This window comes from Crinia signifera, chromosome 6 (assembly GCF_055691185.1).
Source record: "Crinia signifera chromosome 6, ASM5569118v1, whole genome shotgun sequence".
Lineage (NCBI taxonomy): Eukaryota > Metazoa > Chordata > Amphibia > Anura > Myobatrachidae > Crinia > Crinia signifera.
The window spans coordinates 30,999,699-31,017,259 of NC_139222.1; the positions used below are offsets into that span (position 1 = coordinate 30,999,699).

At 50.6% G+C, this 17,561-nt stretch overlaps 1 pseudogene across 1 annotated transcript; it reads left to right on the top strand.

Moving 5' to 3' along the window:
- Positions 1-958: 958 nt before the first annotated feature.
- On the top strand, positions 959-12,592 carry LOC146009571 (tudor and KH domain-containing protein-like; annotated as a pseudogene). Its single transcript, XR_014444686.1, has 12 exons — positions 959-1,022; positions 1,807-1,821; positions 3,868-4,013; positions 4,113-4,324; positions 4,571-4,734; positions 7,792-7,964; positions 8,195-8,259; positions 8,357-8,508; positions 8,877-8,981; positions 9,061-9,136; positions 10,218-10,655; positions 10,744-12,592. The product of XR_014444686.1 is annotated as a tudor and KH domain-containing protein-like (transcript).
- Positions 12,593-17,561: the final 4,969 nt, after the last annotated feature.

Genomic DNA, 17,561 nt, shown 5'->3' on the forward strand with positions numbered 1-17,561 from the left:
GTCGCTATATGCGAATAAGAGTCAAGACAAGGGATTAACTCAAAGTAAGGAGAGTCTCCAAATAATGTATTTAGTCCCTAGCGGACAGCAGGGGGGTACAGAAAGAAGGAACACAGTATAACACGTGATACAGTTAGTTTAACAATACTAAATATGCATTAAACGCTACTAGGGGAAAGAAAACAGATACAGAATACAATAAGCCATAATAATATAAGTAAACAAAAAGGAATGCAACCGTTGACCGTCTCATCTAAAATGCGCAGCGCAGTCCGGTCAAACTCGCTAGGTTCAAATAGAACTTAGCCCGGTCAGGATGGAGGGAAAGAAGCAGTGACGAAGTGACCCAGCCAGCTCAGGGATTGCTACCTTTATAGTGTTCAAACAAAGGGGAGTCAAAGGGGATTTCCATTGGTCAAGAGTTCAAATGTTAGGTCCTCGTGGATTGGAACAAAGGGAATGAACTTAAAGTGGATTGGTGCAGGGGGAGTGTACTTTGGTGTCCTTTGGCATCGTCATAGGGGTCGTAAATCAACCACAAGAACCGGTTACGACTGGATCCTTTGTCTTCCTCAGTTCATATGGAAAAAGTACATGGTTTATGGATTTTGTCCGTAATAATCAAACCTTTGGACTTGCGAACGTTTCGCTACGACCGGAGTGCTGCGCATGGGACACGGAACATAATGATACTAAACATGTACAAAAACAGTTGCGTAATGTGGGTTAAACTTAGTGTTGTGCACTAAACCTCTAATTAATTTTATTTTGTGTCAGAGTGGGATATGAATTTATGTGTATTAGTATGGCGGCGCTTAAGGTTCGCTTCGCTACACAGAACTTGGGTATTATACTTTATTTGCGCAACTCTGCGAACCAAAATGGTGGCCATACTATTCTAAAATGGCGTGTATGCAGCCAATTCGCTCCTAACTGTTGTTTTTGCCATGTCTGTAGCATGGCAGCTTATAGACTGGCGGTTAATCACTCTCCACCATATGACTTTGTGTTCCTTACCGGCTGTGAGTACACTGTTGCTGCAGGTGCAGACCATGCGATGTATTTATTATACAGTAACAGACTACATATTTAGGGGTCTGCTCAGTTAAGCAATTGAATATAGATTTTGGTGCCCCTCACTGTGGAGATTGTGGGTGCAGCTACATTGTGGGTGGGGCATCAAGTGGTGCAAAGATTGGATTTGAAATAAATTACCTGGGGGTGGGTGTTATTATATCATTAATTTATGACCCTATATAATTATATAGGATTATACAGTAGGAGGGATATGATTTTCAGGTGTTGCCAAGCTGGAACCTCGGGTGTGTGTGATATCCAGCTGCAGCACAGGTGGTTACATCAATATAAGGTGCTAATTAGTTCACCTGTGCTCAAGCCTGGATATGACTACCACTGGGGATCTTATGCTGGGTACGCACTTATCAATGTGTATCAATCCCAAGGGGACAACTGGATCTGACTGCTTTGGCATGTACACCTTGGCTGCTCAAGAGCATTAACCGGGATGCCGGCAGCCAATCAGAAGCCACCGCTGTGGCTACTCTTGATCCACGATTGGCTCAAGGAAGGTGCCAGCAGTATCGCCATGGCTGCCTGCTGTGCAGAGGTACTCTGATCGGGACGGCCTTGGCTTTAAGCGATGCACAAAGCTGTATGTAAATATGACAATGATGAAACACGCGTGTCTCTTACCATGCAGAGCCGAGTGCCCCGGGACAGGACAGCTGTGAGCTACGAGTGAGGATCCCCCAGCACGCTGTGAAGCTGATCATGGAACAAGATGAGGCAGTCAGGAAGCTGGTGAGGATCTTTAATTCCTTGCAATAGTAGTAAGTGAACCTGTAGCGGTTGCAGGTTCCGTGCCTCCCCCTCCTGTGTCCTATAGCTAATGTGGAAGAATTTGCCTTGTTCTCTTATTGGTTGCAATCACAGTGGGCTGTATCTGGGCGGCTCTGTTTCAGCGCCACCTCTTTGTCCAGCTTGGCAGCCAATAAGTCTGGGACTTCCTAGTAAGGCAATTTTGAGGGATACAGGATACTGGAAGGGTGAGTTTTCTCCCAATATTTAAAAAGAACAAATTCAATAGTCAACTTTTTTCGGCACTTGTGTATTATCTGGGCGCCCAAGATTTCCATCGTAGGGCATTGTACAATCAAAAATCCTCGCATTGCATGCGATGAGACCCGATTTTCAATTGTACAGGCACCCTGATGGGTAATGACTATGTGAAATTAACCCCCCCATTGTTAATGTCACCCCAGTATCAACGCCAACCCGAAGCGTGGCGAGCGCAGCGAGCCCGCGAGGGGCGGCAGTACGCGTTCTCTGACCTTTTCATACCCCCACAATCCACGTCGGCGTGGAGTTGATTTTAGATAGTGTGGCGAGTGCAGCGAGCCACCGAGCCCGAAGCGTGGCGAGCAGACGCGGATTACTTACCATTTATTCCGCGTCCGCTCGCCACACTATATAGAATCAACTCCACACCGACGTGGATAGTGGGGGTATGAAAAGGTCGGAGGACGTGTACCGCCCCTCACGGGTTCGCTGTGTTGGTACTGGGGTGGCGTTAACAATGGGGGGGCATTTCACATAGTCATCACCCATCAGGGTGGGTGTACAATCGGGTCTGTGGGTGCATTTAACATAGGAATCAGGCATCAGGGTGCCTGTACAATTATAATGGCATGCGATGCAACGCGATATTAAAATTGTATAGTCGGTCCTGGAAACCCTCAATTGGGTCCCATCGCATGCCTTTGCATACCTTAATTCAGGCATGTCCAAAGTCAGGCTCTCATTTCAAGCGGCCCGCAGCCTCCAGCGGGAAGAGCATCAGATGTGGGAAGCACAGCACAGGACGCTAAGGTGGGGCCCCGGCGAGCGTGCTTTTACCTTGCTGCCTGCTGCAGTGAGGAGGTGCCGGCCGCCAGTGTCAGATGTGTTTGGCGTCCTACCCCTGCTGCTGCAATCGTATTTCACCCTCCTCCGCAATCACAGTGACAGCAGTATTTGGGGAGGGGGCAGCAAGGGGGAAACTTGCTCCCGTAACATGCAGAGTGGAGGAGGGCAGCAGCGGGAGCCCAAGCATCTCCTGTACTTGCAGTGCCTGCTTTGCCTCTCCTTCCTCTGGCTCACACAAGGGTCTGGGAAACATACAGAGAAGGGAGGGGGCAGAGTGGGGGACATACAGTGAAGGAGGGTCAGGCTGGGGGACATACAGTGAATGGAGGCAGTGATGGCCATTCAGAAAAGGGGGAGCAGGGGCAGGCTGGAGGACATACAGTGAATGGGGGCAGAGTGGGTTACATAGTGAATGGGGGGTCATACAGTGAATGGGGGTCATACAGTGAATGGGAGTCATACAGTGAAGGAGGGTCAGGCTTGGGGACATACAATGAATGGAGGCACTGATGGACATTAAGAGAAGGGGGGACAGGCTGGGGGACAGAGTGAATGGGTGCAGAGTGGGGAACATACAGTGAATGGGGGCAGGCTGGGGGACATAGAGTGAATGGGGGCCCATTCTGATGTGATTAATGATTCAAAGAATCTCAGGCTGAATGGTTGGCCCACACACATTTACACTTCACCAAATCTGGCCCTCATTGCAAAAAGTTTGGACACCCCTGCCTTAATTAGTGGTATGCGATGAGTGCCCGGATAATACACAAGTACCCTTTTTTCTTGTAAATTACGTTAGATAAGTACCTTCTATGCCGTACCCTCACAAATGCCTACCTCATTTTCAAAGTCTCTCTGGAGGGAAGAGAAGTATGGCCGCCGCACATAGGAGGTCCTTCTTGCTTCCTGCCAGCATACATAATTAGGTTATTTCCTCTACAGGACAAGGTGGAGATCGGATTCGGAAGATCAGTAAAACCTCTGGAGCCAAGATCCAGTGTGAAGAGAAACCGGTGACCAGCGATACAGCGGCAGTGACCAGGCGCATCACTGTAACCGGGTCTCCGGAGCAGGTGGAGGCAGCCAAGGTGCTTGTGATGCTGTCTTATTGGCTGTGGCAGTTACGGTGTTACCCCCATGGTTATCCCCTGCCTCTTCTCTCTCTGTTCCCCTTTCCCGGACAACAGACCCTCCTCCAGAAAGCATCAGAAGAAGTCACCATCCAGCAAGGAGCGAATTCCAACACTTTCCGCTGTAGCAGGAAGGAGATTATTGCAGTGAAGAGAAAAGAGCAGCCCCGGCTCTCAGTCAAGCCCCCAGACGGAGGACTCTGCAGGGGACAGTGCAGTCGGCAAAGATCACATTGCTGACTGCACTCACAATATTTGTAAATTTGAGGGTAAGGAGCTGGAAACCACCTGATCCTTAGACATTGGGCAATATGTGACCGCCTGCGAGGTGTGGGCTGTCCGGCAATCCTTTACAAGGCAACAACAACCTGGCCTTGCTTTATAAACTATTGCTGCTTGATAAATATGGGCAGACTCGCTGGTCGCAGGCTAATACATATTGTCCATGATGTCAGGGTACACAGGGTCTGAATGCACCCACCACCAGCCTGTTTATGCCTCCTCCTGTCCTTTAGTCCCCAGCCCAGATTTCAACTTCCATGCTGACGAGTATGTCAATGTCTACGTGTCGGCAGTGGAGAACCCGCAGCACTTTTGGATACAGATTCTGGGCTCTAGGTCATCCCAGCTGGACAAACTGACCACGGAGATGAGTGAGCACTACCAGAGGCAGACCCCGGTAAGGGCATGGTCCCATCTGGTGGGTGCATGGGCCGATCTGGGGACGTCACCGCTTTAGTGAGAGACAGGGGTATAGTAAACTTACTTTAATTACTATATGGTTGTTTTGGTTTTGTATACAACGTATGATATCTTCTGATCTTTTGCCATGTTGTATAGTGTGTGTGTGTGTGTATATATGTATATATATATATATATATATATATATATATATATATATATATATATATATATATATATATATATATATATATATATATATATATATATATATATATATATATATAAGATAGTGTGTGTCCAGGAGAGCAAGGGAATTCAGTATCTTAACGTATACCATCGTTCTAATGTGTACATAACCTAAGGAGGGGGGTGGCTACTGGGACATGTAGACGGGAGGTCTATGAAGGAGGAGGTGGTTATGGGATGTGTAGAGGGGAAATCTGTGGTGGTCTATGAAGGAGGAGGTGGTTACGGGAGATGTGTAGAGGGGAGATCTGTGGTGGTCTATGAAGGAGGGGGTGGTTACGGGAGATGTGTAGAGGGGAGATCTGTGGTGGTCTATGAAGGAGGGGGTGGTTACGGGAGATGTGTAGAGGGGAGATCTGTGGTGGTCTATGAAGGAGGAGGTGGTTACGGGAGATGTGTAGAGGGGAGATCTGTGGTGGTCTATGAAGGAGGAGGGTGGTTACGGGAGATGTGTAGAGGGGAGATCTGTGGTGGTCTATGAAGGAGGGGGTGGTTACGGGAGATGTGTAGAGGGGAGATCTGTGGTGGTCTATGAAGGAGGAGGTGGTTACGGGAGATGTGTAGAGGGGAGATCTGTGGTGGTCTATGAAGGAGGAGGTGGTTACGGGAGATGTGTAGAGGGGAGATCTGTGGTGGTCTATGAAGGAGAGGGGTGATTACGGGAGATGTGTAGAGGGGAGATCTGTGGTGGTCTATGAAGGAGGGGGTGGTTACGGGAGATGTGTAGAGGGGGAGATCTGTGTTGGTCTATGAAGGAGGAGGTGGTTACGGGAGATGTGTAGAGGGGAGATCTGTAGTGGTCTATGAAGGAGGAGGTGATTAAGGGAGATGTGTAGAGGGGAGATCTGTGGTGGTCTATGAAGGAGGAGGTGGTTACGGGAGATGTGTAGAGGGGAGATCTGTGGTGGTCTATGAAGGAGGAGGTGGTTACGGGAGATGTGTAGAGGGGAGATCTGTGGTGGTCTATGAAGGAGGGGGTGGTTACGGGAGATGTGTAGAGGGGAGATCTGTGGTGGTCTATGAAGGAGGAGGTGGTTACGGGAGATGTGTAGAGGGGAGATCTGTGGTGGTCTATGAAGGAGGAGGTGGTTACGGGAGATGTGTAGAGGGGAGATCTGTGGTGGTCTATGAAGGAGGAGGGTGGTTACGGGAGATGTGTAGAGGGGAGATCTGTGGTGGTCTATGAAGGAGGGGGTGGTTACGGGAGATGTGTAGAGGGGAGATCTGTGGTGGTCTATGAAGGAGGGGGTGGTTACGGGAGATGTGTAGAGGGGAGATCTGTGGTGGTCTATGAAGGAGGGGGTGGTTACGGGAGATGTGTAGAGGGGAGATCTGTGGTGGTCTATGAAGGAGGAGGTGGTTACGGGAGATGTGTAGAGGGGAGATCTGTGGTGGTCTATGAAGGAGGGGGTGGTTACGGGAGATGTGTAGAGGGGAGATCTGTGGTGGTCTATGAAGGAGGAGGGTGGTTACGGGAGATGTGTAGAGGGGAGATCTGTGGTGGTCTATGAAGGAGGAGGTGGTTACGGGAGATGTGTAGAGGGGAGATCTGTGGTGGTCTATGAAGGAGGAGGTGGTTACGGGAGATGTGTAGAGGGGAGATCTGTGGTGGTCTATGAAGGAGGAGGTGGTTACGGGAGATGTGTAGAGGGGAGATCTGTGGTGGTCTATGAAGGAGAGGGGTGATTACGGGAGATGTGTAGAGGGGAGATCTGTGGTGGTCTATGAAGGAGGGGGTGGTTACGGGAGATGTGTAGAGGGGGAGATCTGTGTTGGTCTATGAAGGAGGAGGTGGTTACGGGAGATGTGTAGAGGGGCGATCTGTAGTGGTCTATGAAGGAGGAGGTGATTAAGGGAGATGTGTAGAGGGGAGATCTGTGGTGGTCTATGAAGGAGGAGGTGGTTACGGGAGATGTGTAGAGGGGAGATCTGTGGTGGTCTATGAAGGAGGAGGGTGGTTACGGGAGATGTGTAGAGGGGAGATCTGTGGTGGTCTATGAAGGAGGGGGTGGTTACAGGAGATGTGTAGAGGGGAGATCTGTGGTGGTCTATGAAGGAGGAGGTGGTTACGGGAGATGTGTAGAGGGGAGATCTGTGGTGGTCTATGAAGGAGGAGGTGATTAAGGGAGATGTGTAGAGGGGAGATCTGTGGTGGTCTATGAAGGAGGGGGTGGTTACGGGAGATGTGTAGAGGGGAGATCTGGGGTGGTTACGGGAGATGTGTAGAGGGGAGATCTGTGGTGGTCTATGAAGGAGAGGGTGGTTACGGGAGATGTGTAGAGGGGAGATCTGTGGTGGTCTATGAAGGAGGGGGTGGTTACAGGAGATGTGTAGAGGGGGAGATCTGTGGTGGTCTATGAAGGAGAGGGGTGATTATGGGAGATGTGTAGAGGGGGAGATCTGTGGTGGTCTATGAAGGAGAGGGGTGGTTACGGGAGATGTGTAGAGGGGAGATCTGTGGTGGTCTATGAAGGAGGGGGTGCGTACGGGATGTGTAGATGGGAGATGTGTGGTGGTCTGTGAAGGCGAGGGGTGGTTACGGGATGTGTGGAGATGTGTGGTGTCTATGAAGGGGAGGGGTGGTTACTGGGGACATGTCCATGGTTAAGGAGGGAAAGGAGACTCCTAGGTCTGTAAAAGGACAGGAGAGCGGGTGGTAAAGGAGAATGGTGGACACTTTCTTGGTGGTCTGGGAGGTACTTTTGGACAGGAGGGGTGATTACGGAGAAGGGTGGACGTTCCTCTGGGGTCTGGGATGGACCGGAGAGATTAGTCGGTAAAGGATACTTTTTGTGTTTGTTGTCAGGGAGAGATGGCAAAGATTCAGGTTGGTGACATTGTGGCTGCCCAGTTCCACCAAGATCAGTTCTGGTACAGAGCGGAGGTACTGGGCTTTCTGGAGAATGGGGATGTGGATCTATACTATGTGGACTATGGTGATAATTGGGACACCCCACAAGAGACTCTCTTCCTTCTCAGGTGAGTGACCATGGCACCTGTTGGCCTGAGGACCAGTGTCTGATATACATGGCTCTTGCGGTTCTATATTCTGTGCCAGTAAATGTAATGTATAGAATGTAATGACAGAGGAAGGTAATACGGAGAGCGTTGGCTTCTCTTGGGACTGGTAGGGATGTTGTACCTCGTATCCAGGTCATGTACATACGTGCTACACCTATGTCATCTTGCATGTACGCGTCTCTCCCCAGGAGTGATTTCCTGAGCCTCCCGTTCCAGGCAGTGGAATGCGGCCTCTCCGAAGTTTCCCCCGCAGGTGCGTCATGCAGGACTGGACTTTTGAAACGGTTTCAGAAGCTTTATTGCAACGTCCAAGTAACTAATTCTCAATCATGAACTTCTCTCTCCAACAGGAGGAACATGGTCGGACGCAGCACTGTGCGCCTTTGACGTCTTGTCGCACTGTGCTCAATGGAAGGTTTTGCAGGCAAAAATCTCTAGTTTCCCCTCCCCTGGGATCTCCCGCTACTACCAGATCCGGCTGTATGATCCCTTCACCGAACCGGTGCGTCTGAGAAGCCCTTCCCCCTGTACTACCTGTGCCCTCCCCTACAGAAAGGGTTACACTTCTGTTCCTTTTTACACCTGTAATATTCAGTGTTGGTCTGCTCCCCCTCCATTTCCATACAGTACACCCCCCCTCCCCCTTCCCACCCACACAGCACTGCTCCCTCCCTTTGGTGCCTTAAAGCATATTGACTACTGTTACCCAGCCTATGAGCCATATTAATGTTTCATTAGTTCAGATGCATTTTTGGGTGATGTGTGGTCCCCTCTGAACACCAGCTGTTCCTCTACCAACCTCTGGGGGGCAGTGCTGTCACCTGAGTATGGCAATGTCACTGTTCATACTCTCTCACCACCATATAACAGATGCTGGACATCGGCAAGGAGCTGATTTGCCGAGGCTTTGCGGTGGAGAGCAGGGTGAGTCCCCAGAGAGTGGATGAAGACGAGTCCCTGGTGTCGCGTCTCATGGTGAGTAACCGAACCTGGCCTGCACTTAAACCATACGGCAAGGAGTTTCCGGACATGACTTCTCGTACTGTCCCTGCAGGAGGAAGTCGCCAACTTGTCCCTGGACCCGGCAGCTTGCAGTTTCGCCAGCCGGCAGGAGAATCTCCTTGTGTCCGGTAAGTGACGGTCTCTCCTCACACTGACCTATATCGTGCACTGGTGATTTATTACTGTCATGGGGTCGGTATTGGAATTATGGCTGTTCTGGGATGTTAGCTGCCCCCACTCCTGCAGTCAGTGAGTACGCTGTGAAGCCACGTGCACCTCTCTGCCCCACACTTCCACCGATTACTGCTCTGACACAGGAGAAGCTGGACATGGCAGCAGTGACGCTGAGTTAGCGAGTGTCGGCTTTACCGCTGCCTAGTGGTAACGAGTGCAGGTGATGGCCACAATGCTTTGGTTCCCCAGATAGGAGCGAGAAGCTTCTATCATGTGTTTTATTTCTCCTGTGTTGGCACAACTTGGGTGGGTGGGTGGCCGGTTATGTTCCAGGGCACCTAGAGTTGGTTTTCTTCTATATATTGTGACCTACATGCTGATTACCCTACCCGCCTAGGAGAATAAGGAGAGAAAAGAATTTGTAATGGTGTGGTGCACCAACAAGAAATTACATACATACAACTTAGCTTTTATTAATTTATGTTTAGAAGCAAGTGAAAAATTATTAAAAAACACAGATGGACAAACAAAAGACAATGAAGTGTGTTAAAAACTTAGCACGTGCGGGCGTGTTGTGTGTGTTTAAACCGTACGTATATATAGTCCACTGTCAGACAGGCTCCTGTTTTAATTCAATCTGGGAATTTATAAGATTCCCTTGAACAGCATCTTATAAATTCCCAGATTGAATTAAAACAGGAGCCTGTCTGACAGTGGACTATACAGTATATACGTACGGTTTAAACACACACAACACGCCCGCACGTGCTAAGTTTTTAACACACTTCATTGTCTTTTGTTTGTCCATCTGTGTTTTTTAATAATTTTTCACTTGCTTCTAAACATAAATTAATAAAAGCTAAGTTGTATGTATGTAATTTCTTGTTGGTGCACCACACCATTACAAATTCTTTTCTCTCCTTGAATAAAATACATTTGTCAGTGGTAGCACACCCCTATAGCACATCTTCCTACTACAATCCACGAGTCTTGTGCAATTACACCCAACCTGTATATAACCTACCCGCTTGCCAGGGGAGTCTACAGAGATAATGCGAGCAGATGCAGACCCCAGTCCAGAGCACCAACCGGCCCCCATCTCCTCCCCGCCATACTGTCTGGAGTCTGTAGGAGAAGGGGAGAGCTTGGAGCAGAGCATGGCTAACATCCAGCTGAGCAGAGGCCAATCCACCACCTCCTCCAGCCTGTCAAGTGACTCCTCAGACCAGAACACCAGTAGCTGTGGTTCCTCCTCCACCACATCCCCCTCCACCTGCACAGCCTCCAAGGAGCTGAGCCTTGTGTCTTCATCCTGTGAGGACAGCAGTGTCTACTCCCTACGTGGCTGCTTCTATTATATGAAGGATGAAGTGTCCACCAGCTCCTCAGGGGACGTCATCATCATAAGCTCAGACAGTGAGGATGAGGCAGGCCAAGCGCAGCCGGAGGCCAGGAAGAGGCTTAACGACTCTGGTATGAGGTTTGACTGCTGTCCCACTTTCATGTACTAAAGCCACTCACATGAGGGTCTGACGTCTTTGGTGTCCTTTGTTGGTGGCAGCTTCATCTCACTACTGTACAAGCCTGTTGGTGGGTCACTGGTCAGGGCTGATGAGAAATGTGTGGCAGGAGATTGGGTGACTTGTTCCCCTGCCAGAGTCACTGGACAGACAAAACTGGATGGAGTGGGGATCGGCTAGAGAAGTGTGGCATGTAGTCTGTATACTACCTCCTCCCCCGCTGCCACAACAGGGTAATTACACCGCTGTCTCTCCTCCTCCTCCTCCCTGCCACACCTGGGTAATTACACCGCTGTCTCTCCTCCTCCTCCTCCTCCTCCCCCCTGCCACAACAGGGTAATTACACCCCTGTCACACCTGGGTAATTACACCGCTGTCTCTCCTCCTCCTCCTGCCACAACAGGGTAATTACACCGCTGTCTCTCCTCCTCCTCCTGCCACAACAGGATAATTACACCGCTGTCTCCTCCTCCCCCCTGCCACAACAGGGTAATTACACCGCTGTCTCTCCTCCTCCCTGCCACACCTGGGTAATTACACCGCTGTCTCTCCTCCTCCTCCTGCCACACCTGGGTAATTACACCGCTGTCTCCTCCTCCCCCCTGCCACAACAGGGTAATTACACCGCTGTGTCTCCTCCTCCCCCCTGCCACAACAGGGTAATTACACTGCTGTCTCTCCTCCTCCTCCTGCCACAACAGGATAATTACACCGCTGCGTCTCCTCCTCCTCCTGCCGCACCTGGGTAATTACACCGCTGTCTCCCCTCCTGCCGCTCCTGGGTCATTACACCACTGTCTCTGCCGCACCTTGGTCATTACACCGTTGTCTCCCCTCCTCCTCCCCCTGCCGCACCTGGGTCATTACACTGCTGTCTCCCCTCCTCCTGCCACACCTGGGTAATTACACCGCCCTCTCCCCTCCTCCTGCCACACCTGGGTAATTACACCGCCCTCTCCCCTCCTCCTGCCACACCTGGGTAATTACACCGCTGTCTCTCCTCCTCCTCCTGCCACACCTGGGTAATTACACCGCTGTGTCTCCTCCTCCCCCCTGCCACAACAGGGTAATTACACCGCTGTGTCTCCTCCTCCCCCCTGCCACAACAGGGTAATTACACCGCTGTGTCTCCTCCTGCCACAACAGGGTAATTACACCGCTGTGTCTCCTCCTGCCACAACAGGATAATTACACCGCTGTCTCCTCCTCCTGCCGCACCTGGGTAATTACACCGCTGTCTCCTCCTCCTGCCGCACCTGGGTAATTACACCGCTGTCTACCCTCCTGCCGCACCTGGGTTATTACACCACTGTCTCTGCCGCACCTTGGTCATTACACCGCTGTCTCCCCTCCTCCTGCCACACCTGGGTAATTACACCGCTGTCTCCCCTCCTCCTGCTGCCACACCTGGGTAATTACACCGCTGTCTCCCCTCCTCCTGCTGCCACACCTGGGTAATTACACCGCTGTCTCCCCTCCTCCTGCTGCCACACCTGGGTAATTACACCGCTGTCTCCCCTCCTTCTCCCCTCCTCCTGCCACACCTGGGTAATTACACCGCCCTCTCCCCTCCTCCTGCCACACCTGGGTAATTACACCGCCCTCTCCCCTCCTCCTGCCACACCTGGGTAATTACACCGCCCTCTCTCCTCCTCCTGCCACACCTGGGTAATTACACCGCCCTCTCTCCTCCTCCTGCCACACCTGGGTAATTACACCGCCCTCTCTCCTCCTCCTGCTACACCTGGGTAATTACACCGCCCTCTCTCCTCCTCCTGCCACACCTGGGTAATTACACCGCCCTCTCTCCTCCTCCTGCCACACCTGGGTAATTACACCGCCCTCTCTCCTCCTCCTGCCACACCTGGGTAATTACACCACTGTCTCTCTCCCCAGATGTGATTTGGATTCCGTCCAGCAATGATGATCCATGGGTTCATGGGCCCTGGTGCGAAGGTCAGCTTGGGGCCCCCCTACATACAACAAAATCTACACGTCCCAGCATGCCCTGCCACAGATTTTAGATAATGGATTTCTAAAACTGTGACAGGGCATGCTGGGACCTGTAGTTCCACTGTAACAGTGGAACTACACATCCCAGCAGTTTTAGCAATTTTCCCCATAATCTCAAAAGCTGGCTGACAGACTGGACTTACTGTAGTCCGTCCGATACAGGGCGCCGGGCGGTCCTGCTCCTGAGTCCTGGCAGCCTACACGTGTTGAGGCGCGGAAGCGGTGGGAGAGGGAGTGGGAGGTTGGAGCCCGCGTGCGTCGCGCTGACGTCACGCGGCAAGGGGTCCCCTTCCTATTGGCTGCCTGCGGCTGGGGACGGGACACGGTGGCCGTATCTGAGCTGTGATTGGCTGCAGCGGCTCGCCGTATGGGGAGACAGTCCCTGGGGCGCTGGCCTGTGCAGGCCTTGGAGGGTGTCCCGGCTGTGGGTCACTATGGTCGGCAAGGGGGTGGCACTAGGACTCCTGTGTGCCCAATGTCAGGTAGGGTGGTGCTGGGGCTGCTGTGCAGCACTTACGATTCGTTGCAGCACCTGCTGTCTGGACTCCGTTGGGGCTGTTCTCTGGATCTGTCTGCCGGGTGCTGGGCCTTGTAGTCCCTCTCTCTCTCCCTCTGCCTGGATGCGGGAGGGGGGCGCTACTCGTCAGCGTGGCTCCACACGCCGGAAGGTGGAAGGCTGTGGAGGCTGGGTGCTGCTGCGACGTCTTCCCCGCTGGTCTCTGCGTCTCTCCGTCACTGCTCGATGACGCGGGGCAGTGTGCGCTGGGCTTCCTCTCTGGGTAGCAGCCGGGCGCGGGTGAGGTACGCTGCCCGAGCTGCTGCTGGATCACGCCGCCTTCTCCCTTCCCCGCCGACTCTTCTCCTCAGCGCCGGCCTCTGCTGCGGATCGGGGACCTTCGTGCACGTCACGCGCCACCGAGACTCCTCTCTGCAGGTAACGCTGGTCCTCTCGCGCCACCGCACACTCCTCCCCTCTCGCCGCTGCAGCCAATCACAGCTCATATACGGCCACCGTGTCCCGTCCACAGCCGCAGGCATCCAATAGGAAGGGGACCCCTTGCCGCGTGACGTCAGCGCGACGCCCGCAAAGCAGCACTGGGAACGGGAGCGTTCTGTTCCCTTCCCTCTTCCAGGACAGTGGCGGGGGTTGGGCCCCCTGGCTCAGGGGCCCGGTCGCATCTGCGACCGCTGCGACCCCTGTAGCTACGCCACTGCCTGGGGTTGAGACTTATCTTCATCAGAGGGGGAAAGACGTGGTGGGGAGGGGGGGGGGGGTGAGCTATACCACTAGCTCCAGTGCGTCATATATCTTTGCCTTCGATTCTACTGATCTAAGTTCAATAAAGGGTCCCCATTTTCTCAGAAAACCTTTGGTTAATGAGCGAGTATAGTAGAGGGAGCAGTAGCGGTCATATGACATATGTTTTAACAGTAGACCCTCTAGTTCCACCATCGTGGGGGGATGTTTGTCTATCCACGAGGTTAGTATGACTTTCTTGGCCACTGTGAGCAGTATTGTAAGGAAGGGTATAATGTGTTTTTGAGCGGCTCCCACATTCCATATATCGAAGTTCAAAAATAATAAAGGTACTGGGTGTAAATTTACTTGTAGTTTGAAAGATTTGTTTATAAATTGTATGATCTTGTTCCAAAATCTTTTGATCAACCCACAGGACCAGAAGTTATGCGTAAGAGAAGCTGAGTGGAAGCCACATTTAACACATCTGCCAGTCTCATCGGGGTCAAAGTAGCTGCGTTGCTTTTGTGAGATATAAGCTCTGTGGACCAATTTGAAGTGGATTTCCTGCAAGGCGGAAGTTTGTAGAATTTTCATGGATCAGTCAAAGTATTGGAAAATATCTGTGGACTTTAATAAAGGCACGTCTTGTACCCATGCTGTCAATGTTTTATTTTGGAGGGATGTGGAGGGGAGCTTTTGTAGTTCCGCATATATCAGCTTGGTTTTAAAAGATTGCCTCTGCATCCTATCTACCCAGAGGTGAATTAAGGTGTGGGGTGACTTTAACATGTCTAAGGGGGTCAGCGATTGGACATAATGGTGTAGTTGCATAGTTGGGAACAGGCAGCTGTGGGGAAGGCCAAATTTTTCCCTTAGGGTAGTAAAAGGTACGAGCCTGCCCCCCGGATCAAATACCTGTGAGACAGTGCTCAGACCCTTCTGTTTCATGCGATTGAAGGCTGGGTTGTTGATGACTGGAGGGAACATAGGGTTCCCACAGATTGGGATCCACTCTGTGAAGTTTGGGTTGAGATCTAGTTGTAGGCATGTACGTCGCCAAGTGAGGTGTATATCCCTAAAGAGGGGATTTTGCTGGATATCTTTTGGGATATGCTTGACCGTGGTGTGTAAGAGGGCCTCTGGGGAAAAAGGGAAGAAGAGGGCGCAATCCAATTCATATAGTGAGAAGGCATTATTTTGTGTCAGCCACCCTATGGCAAATCTCATTAGTAAGGCATTAGAATAGTCCTGTACATCAATAAGGCCTAATCCTCCATCTATCTTTGGTAATTTGAGTTTTTGTTGAGAAACCCTGGGCTTCTTACCATTCCATATGAAGTTTGAGATATCCTTTGACAGAATTTCTATTTCCTCTCGGCTGGGTTTTACGGGGAGCATTTGCAGAGGATACAGCAGGCGCGGCAGTAGGACCGTTCTTACTACCTCCACTCTACCTAGTAGGGACAGGGGGAGATTCTTCCAGTCTTGTAGTGTTTTGGATATTTTAAGTATAATGGGGGTATAATTTATTTTCCCTAGCTTGGACAGTGTGTTAGAAATCTGAACGCCCAAATATTTAATTTGACCCGATTGAATTTTAATGGATCTTAGTTCATCTCCTGCAGGGAAAGATGGGGGGGGGGCCTTTGATAGGTAGTAACTCGGATTTATCCACATTTACCTTATATCCCGAAAAACTTCCAAAGTCCTTCAGGATTTGGAATATTGTTGGTATCGCATACTGTGGGTGGGACATGAACAACAGCATGTCGTCCGCGAAGAGTGATACGCGGAGGTCAATCTGGCGGACCTTGATCCCTTGATAGAGAGGAGAGTTGCGGAGTGTAATGGCAAGGGGCTCTAACGCTAAAACAAATAATAAAGGGGATAGGGGGCAGCCCTGTCTCGTCCCTCTCATTATGGGGAACGGGGGGGATAGCAATCCGTTGGTAATGATGGATGAGGTGGAGTTTTCATAAATTGTATTAACAAAATTAATGAATTTATCTGGGAAGGCAAAGCGCTGCATTGTGTGTCTCAGGTGGTCCCAGTGTACCATGTCGAACGCCTTCTCTGCGTCCAGCGAGAGGATAGCCTTCGGGGCGTCCGACACAGCACACTGGGAGGCCGATATTGCCGACAACACCCTGCGGATATTAATCACTGAATTTCTCCCCTTAACAAAACCGGTTTGATCTATATGAATTAAAGATGGGAGGATCATCTTAAGCCTTTCGGCCATGATCTTCGTGAGCAGTTTATAGTCAATATTTAGTAATGATATTGGCCGATAGGAACTTGGGAGGGTGAGGTCTCTGCCTTGTTTAGGGAGAACCCTTATATTGGCCGAGTTAAAATACAAGGGGACTGTTTCTTCAGTTAGGATGTGATTGTATACTTTCGTAAGGGTAGGAATCAATTTGGGGGCTAGTAGTTTATAGTACTCCGGGGTGAGGCCGTCCGGGCCCGGGGCTTTTCCCAGCTTAAGACCTGATATTGCTTTAGCTACTTCTTCTTGAGTAATATTACTTGAGAGTCGGGAGGAGTCTGCGGTAGACATCTTAGGGACTTGTAGGGTATCCCAGAATTGGGAGGCTTTTTCTAGGTTAGAGGTGGGAGGGGAGTATAAATTAGTGTAAAACTCACATAAGGTTTGGGCCGTCTGTGCATTGGAAGTTGTTATAGTACCTTGTGGGGTGCGAAGTGGGCGAATGGTCGCTGGGGCTCTCTGGCCCTGCAGGAGGGAGGACAGCAATTTACTTGATTTATTTCCAAAACGATGAAAACGGGCGGATTTAGAGAATGAGTAGTGGAACTCTGACTTTGCGATGATGCCTTCAAATAAGGCCTTGGCTTCTAAATAAGATTCTTTATTAGTAGTGGTTGGGTTTAATTTGTATTTTTCAAAGGATCGGGTGAGGTCAGTTTGGGCCGTGATATATTCAGTTTTCAGTTTACGTTTGGCTTGTATGGTGTATGAAATTATTTCTCCTCTGAGGGTGGCCTTGGAAGCCTGCCAGAACATTGGGGGGTTGGAGGCGCTCATGTCCAAGTTTTCTTTTTCATAATTTTCCCAGGACGTCTCTACCCTAGCTCTAAGTTTGGCTGATGTCAGTAAGGAGGAGGGACATCTCCAGATCTTAGGTGTATGATTGGCATTTGACACATGCAATTCCGCCTGGATTACCGCATGGTCTGAAAAAACAATTGGCGCTATCTCACAAGTCACGACCCTAGGGAGGAGAAAGTGGGATATTAAAATATAGTCGATTCTCGACATTAGGCCCGTGGATGCCGAGAGGCACGTGAAGTCTCGGTCTGTCGGGTGTAGGGTTCTCCACGTGTCTAATAATTGAAGGTGGGAACATAGCTCCGGGATGCCAAGTTTCGGAGGGTTTCGGGGATGTTTAGGTGGAATTTGTCTATCTAAGGTCGAGGACGAAATCAAGTTTAAGTCCCCACACATAATAATGGGGAGATGAGCGAAAGGGGATAACATGGAAATAATAGACCTTAGGAAAGGTGCTGAATATTGATTTGGTGCATAAGCATTAAGACATATATACTCCTGTTGACCAATTTTTAAGTTACACATGACAAATCTGC